Raw genomic sequence first — 5,854 nt, forward strand, 5'->3', positions numbered from 1 at the left:
AGTAAGTCATGCAGCCAAACCTCATTTTAAATGGGAGGGGAAGGCAGTCTTGTCAGTCTCCCAGAGGAGAGAGCCAGAATGTTCCTGCATAGCCCAGATAACTACCATGGGAGGGGTGGGGAGGATCAGAAAAGGGAAGGGAAGAAAATGTAGAGGGAGATGAGAGGAGTGCAGAGGAGGAGGAGGTGGAAAGAAACCGAAGGGGAGAGGAAGGGACGCCCAGGTGCCCAAAGCTAAGATATCCCTTGAAGACAATGCTGAATAAACGAGAACACACTTGGTTACATGGACTTGTAGGGCATCTGAGCGTTCTGACCTTTGCCTGGCTCCGTGGGAAGATGCTAAGGCCCAGGGCCCGGAGACATCTCTGCTGCCAATCCCCTGTAGGAGGAGGGAGGCCCGGCCTTGGTGGGCTGCCGCCCAGATCATTCTGTCTGATTCACCTTGCCTGTCTCCTCTGCTGTCCCCAGAGGCCCCTTCAGCCCAGGGAACATCTTTCTGGGAAATCTCATTTCGCACCCTGGCAGCAAGCTCAATTCCTCCTGTCAGATTCTCCAGGCTGCCCTATAAATAAGGCCCGAATTCTTTATCGCTGGAGTCGGCAGAGGCTTACACGCGGGATGACCTGACTCACACTAGTCGTGTTTTCATAAAACCTGTGCACAGAGCTTCGTTCGAAGAGGGACGTGGTGGGAGGGGCGGTGATGAAACAGGTCTCTCTTTGCAGCCTGGGCCCCTCCCGCTTTGGGGTGGGTCTCGGGCTAACACTGACATCTGGAAATCAAAGTCCGAAGTCAGTGAGCTCATCCACCTGGTTCAGACAGAAGGCACAACTACTGATGATTCTCCGCGGCTTCTCTGATAGTCCTACCTTGTCTCCAGGCGAGCCAGGCCCTGGCACAGTGTTCTTGCTTAAGCCAGGCCACCTAAACCCAGCCAAACTCACTCTCAATCCCTGATACCTTCTCTGGCCTGGGATCACATCCCACCTACATCCCAAGAGGCAGGCACAGTACCAGTGAAGGCATCATAAATTCAAAGTCAAGGTCTCCGGAAAAGAAGAGTATAGTCCTCCAGACTGGACAGTAACAGGGGAGCAAGAACCAAGCTTCACAGACCCAGCAGAGCACGGAGCAGCGGGTGGCAGCAGGGACGGGAGGGAGGCTGTGAGCTGGAGGCTGCGTGCCTCGAATACATCCTCACCTGTAACCCTCCCAGCAGCCCTTTGATGGGGTCTTGTCTTTCTCATCTTAGAGATGAAGAAACTGAGGCTCAGGGAGGTCACTTATCCCAGATCACAAACGGGGAGGGACAGCACTGGAGTCTGATGCCAGCCTGTCTTGACTTTCTGCTGCCCTCGGGCTAACCTAGTAGAGACAGATTTCTTGACACTCAGGTGTCAGCAGGTTTCCTGCGGTGTGATTTCTTACCCAATATCATGGACGCTCTCAGGATCCTATAAATAAGAGTAGCTCTTCGGCTCTCAGCTCTGCAGATAAACAGACTTCTGATAGCCTCTCCCTCACCACGGTAAAGAAGTTTATGAGACTAGGAAGAAAAATCCTTGGAAGAAAGCCACCGCCTGCCTCCCGGCGGCAGAGGTGATTCAGAGGAAAATGTCTTCCTTCTCTCTTGAACCCGTGTGTGGAAATAAGAGGTGGCCTGGCAGGAAAGTAAACAAGAGAGACCACAGGTGAAGCACGGGGAAATAATGAAAAGCAGATAAAGGAAACAAAAGATGGTGCAAGAAAAGACCCACAGGAAGTGGGTCAACATCTTAAGGATGGGCTGTTGGGTCCAGCTCAGGGATTTACCAAAAGGACAAGTTTCCCTGGGTAGGTTGACAACTTCCTTCAGTGCGAACCAGTATCATCTAATAAGTTTCAACCCCGTCTATCTTTTTCTTTTTAATTTGGCCCCAGCTGCGGGATTTTAGTTCCCCAACCAGGGACTGAACCGTCTTCCCTGACAGTGAAAGCACAGAGTCATAACCACTGGACCATCAGGGACGTCCCCCTGTCTGTCTTGTATGAGAACATGTGTGCTTGGTTAAGGAGGATTTGGATACAAGCCTCTTGGGTGGGGTCTAGAATGTTCAGACAGAGCCCTTGGCCCTGGCTGCCAAGAGCTGGTGGGAATGCTGGCTCAGGGGTCACAAGGAGGAGAGAAGATGCCCCCCCGGCCCAAGTCCAGGTGGAAAGGGTGTCGATCTCGGGAGCTGGAATCAGAAGAAAACTATGGCCACAGTTGTCTTCATGTGGGTTCTCCAGAAGCAGAGCCTGAGGCAAGGACGGGACAGCAAACAGCTTACTGGGGACGTGGTCCTAGGAAACTCTGGTAGGAGGTGGGGAAGGCAGACATAAAGGGTGGGCTTCCCAGCAGGTGAGCCACTTGGGTCATTGTAAGAACAAAGGATTCCACGCTCTCTCCCCTTTAATATAAGTAAGTGTTCGTTGCTCAGTCGTGTCCAACTCTTTGCAACCCCATGGACTGTAGCCCACCACGCTCTTCTGTCCATGGAATTCTCCAGGCAAGAATACTGGAGTGGGTTGTCATTCCCTTCTGCAGGGGATCTTCCTGACACAGGCATTGAACCCAGGGCTCCTGCATTTCAGGTAGACTCTTTACTGTGTGAGCCACGAGGGCCATAAAAGTATAAAAGAAACCTGAATTCTAACTCGGGGAACATGGTTCTTTGGGACACTATCTTCTCAGCCCACTATCTTCCTGGTCTGCTGGCTTTCAGAATAAAGTTCCTATTCTTTGCCCCAACGTCTCCAGATTTATTGGCCTGTTGTGGGAAGACAGATATGAGCTTGGACTCAGTAACAAGAGTGAATATACATATATATTCAGTATGTTGTATACCTAAAACTATACAACGTTCTATGCCAGTCTTATCTCAATTCTTTTATTTTTAAATAAAAAACAAAGTCAGAGAGCATCAGGTTTGAAAATGAGCAGCTGACATACTTCACTTAGTATGATAATCTCTAGATCCCATCCACGTTGCTTCAGGTGGCATGATTTCATTCTTTTTTATGGCTGAGAAATACAGAGAAAGACAAATATCATAGGATATCACTTATACATGGAATCTAAACACAGGAACTTATTTACAAAACAGAAACAGACTCACAGACTTATGAAACAAACTTATGGTTACCAAGGGGAAAAGGTGAGCAGGGGGGATAAATTAGGAGGTTGGGATATACATACTACTAAATGTAAAATAAATAATCAACAAGGACCTACTATATAGCACAGGGAACTCTATTCAATTAATAACCCAAATGGGAAAAGAATCGGAAAAAGAATAGATATATGTATAACTGAATCACTTTGCTGTATGCATAAAACTAGCGTAACGTAAATCAACCATACTCCATTATGACACTTAGTGGTGGATCACTCAGCTTGTGGGTCACTGAAGAACACAGCTAGCTGCGAGAATTAATGTGAACTGCAGGACACATTGATCCTTGACACTTCAAACACACTTTCGTCCCCCATTATAAAATCTTTTTCTTAGTTTTTAAATTTTTAAACATTTTTAATAAAAAATTTTTTGAAATAAAGAAAGTGAGCAGTTATAAAGAACATGCCACAGGTCACAACCCAGAGGGCGGGCTGGCACTCGAGTCGGTTACAGTCAAGAGCTGTGGAGGATGGGATGGTGCTGGAAGGCTGCAGGACCCTATTGTGTGTTTTAGGGATCAGCAGTGTCTATCCAATTCCTTGGGCTTCCAAGACCACACGTGGTAGATCCCAGGCCCCATCACCTCCCCGCACAGGCTTACCAGCTAGTGGTGGGACAGGTCACTTTGTATCACTTTATACTAAGGATCCAATGGTATAGGAGGATCCACAGGGCACAGGCTCTGAGGTTAAGGCCCCCTGGGCTCAGATTTCCTCCCTGTCGTTTGCTGGCTATGGGCCAGTCAGGTCCTTTCACGCAACTCCGCCTCTGTCCTCTGATGTGTAAAATGAGAGTGGTTAAGAATCCGCCTGCCAACGCAAAGGACGCGCGTTCAATCCTTGGTCCAGAAAGATTCCACATGCCTCGAGGTAAATAAGCATAGTGCCACGTCTACTGAGGCCCAAGCTCTAGAGCCCGAGCTCTGCAGCAAGAGACGTCACCACAATGAGAAGCCTGACCACCACAACCATAGAGAAGCCTCTGCTCACCGCAACCAGAGAAAGCCCGCGTGCAGCACGAAGACCCAGCGCAGCCAAAAATCAATCAATTAACTAATTTGAATTTTAAAATTAATTAATTTTAAAAAGGGATTTCCCAGGTGGCTCAATGGTAAAGAATCCACCAGCCAATGCAGGAAACTTGGGCTCATCCCTGAGTTGGGAAGATGCCCTGGAAAAAGAAATGGCAACCCACCCCAGTATTCTTGCCTGCAAATCCCATGGACAGTGGATCTTGGAGGGCTACCGTCCATGGGTCACAAAGAGTGGGACACGACTGAGCTTGCACACACACATACACACACACACAATATTGTGTGGTGTTGATACACAATATAAACATGGAGGATGGGAGGGGAGGTTAATAAGCTCATCCCATCCCAGCAGGCCTGCTTTAGCTAGTGAACCCTCATTCACCCTGCACCCCTAGGCAGCTAAGAGGCCCCAGAGGTGCTCTTGGCTGGGGTGGCGGCAAGAAGCCTCTGTGTTCCTTCACTTCTCCGTTAGGTTCACCACTCTCCAAGCTCTAATTCCATGGCTAGAGGTTGGACCAGCTTATAACAGATTTGTTCACAGATCAGAGTCATCTGGCAGAGCATGTGCAGGCTGACCCGAGCGCAGCGAGTGTGTCTGAGTCTCTGTAGTCAGCCTGCACCCCAGCAGACGGGTTAGCAGAGAGGGAGCGCCCGTGAGAAAGCCTGATGACCCCACTTGCCCAGAGACCACTGAAGCGTGTTTGGACTCTTTGTACGTACGATCCTTTTCACACATTGCTTCGGATTACAACGCGACGGGAGCAAGATTTATTAGCAGGTGAAGTTTCTCCACCTCCCCATTCGCTGCCTCTCTCCCTCATCCTGCTAAAAAAGGAATTTATGGGAAAAAAAAAAAAAAACCTGGGCCTCCCTAGTGGCTCAGTAGTAAAGAATCCGTCTGCCAATGCAGGAGACACAAGTTTGATCCCTGATCAGCGAGGATCCCACATGCCGTGGAGCAACTAAAACCGTGGGCCACAAATATTGAGCCTGTGCTCTACAGCCCGGGAGCTGCTACTGCAGAGCCTACGCACCACAACTACTGAAGCCCGAGCGCCCTGAAGCCTATGATCTGAAACAAGAGAAGCCACTGCAGCGAGAAGCCGGTGCACCGCAACTAGAGAGTAGCCCCCGCTCAGCGAACTAGAGAAAAGCCAGAGCAACCGCGAAGACTCAGCACAGCCCCAAATAAATAGTCATTAAAAAAAAAAAAAAAAGAAACAACCTCCTCTTTGTCAACTGGTTCCAGGACACTCAGTAATGCCAGCCGAAAAGGAGCTAAATTGATCTACACATGAAAAGCCGTGAGAAGGAAAAGGGACTGGGATAGGGCTGGGGATACAAACACCAGGGTTAAGAAGGAAAGAGCTTGGATCTGGCAAGTGCAGGTGCTGGAACCACCGTGGAAAATGAAAACAGGGGCAGGAATGGGAATTGAGAGAGTGTGACTAAAGATTGTATAAATTGGGACCATGCTGATTACCACCTAAGGAGCTGGATTCTACAAAGTCTGTGGCTCCTACCCAGTCACATGAACCCCTGCTGCCGCCTCCACCGGATGGTTGTTAGTGTCATGGACAGAGTCTCACACTGCAGCGAGTGGGCTCCAGTCCAACTGTAAC

At 49.2% G+C, this 5,854-nt stretch overlaps 1 long non-coding RNA gene across 1 annotated transcript; it reads right to left on the reverse strand.

The window, feature by feature from the left end:
* Nucleotides 1-1,090: 1,090 nt before the first annotated feature.
* LOC129638041 (uncharacterized) lies at nucleotides 1,091-3,989 on the reverse strand. The gene is made up of 3 exons (XR_008707672.1): nucleotides 3,801-3,989; nucleotides 2,974-3,045; nucleotides 1,091-1,662 (listed from the first exon to the last, which is right to left on the reverse strand). It is a non-coding gene; the product is annotated as an uncharacterized LOC129638041 (long non-coding RNA).
* Nucleotides 3,990-5,854: the final 1,865 nt, after the last annotated feature.

This window comes from Bubalus kerabau, chromosome 23 (assembly GCF_029407905.1).
Source record: "Bubalus kerabau isolate K-KA32 ecotype Philippines breed swamp buffalo chromosome 23, PCC_UOA_SB_1v2, whole genome shotgun sequence".
Taxonomy (NCBI): Eukaryota; Metazoa; Chordata; class Mammalia; order Artiodactyla; family Bovidae; genus Bubalus; species Bubalus kerabau.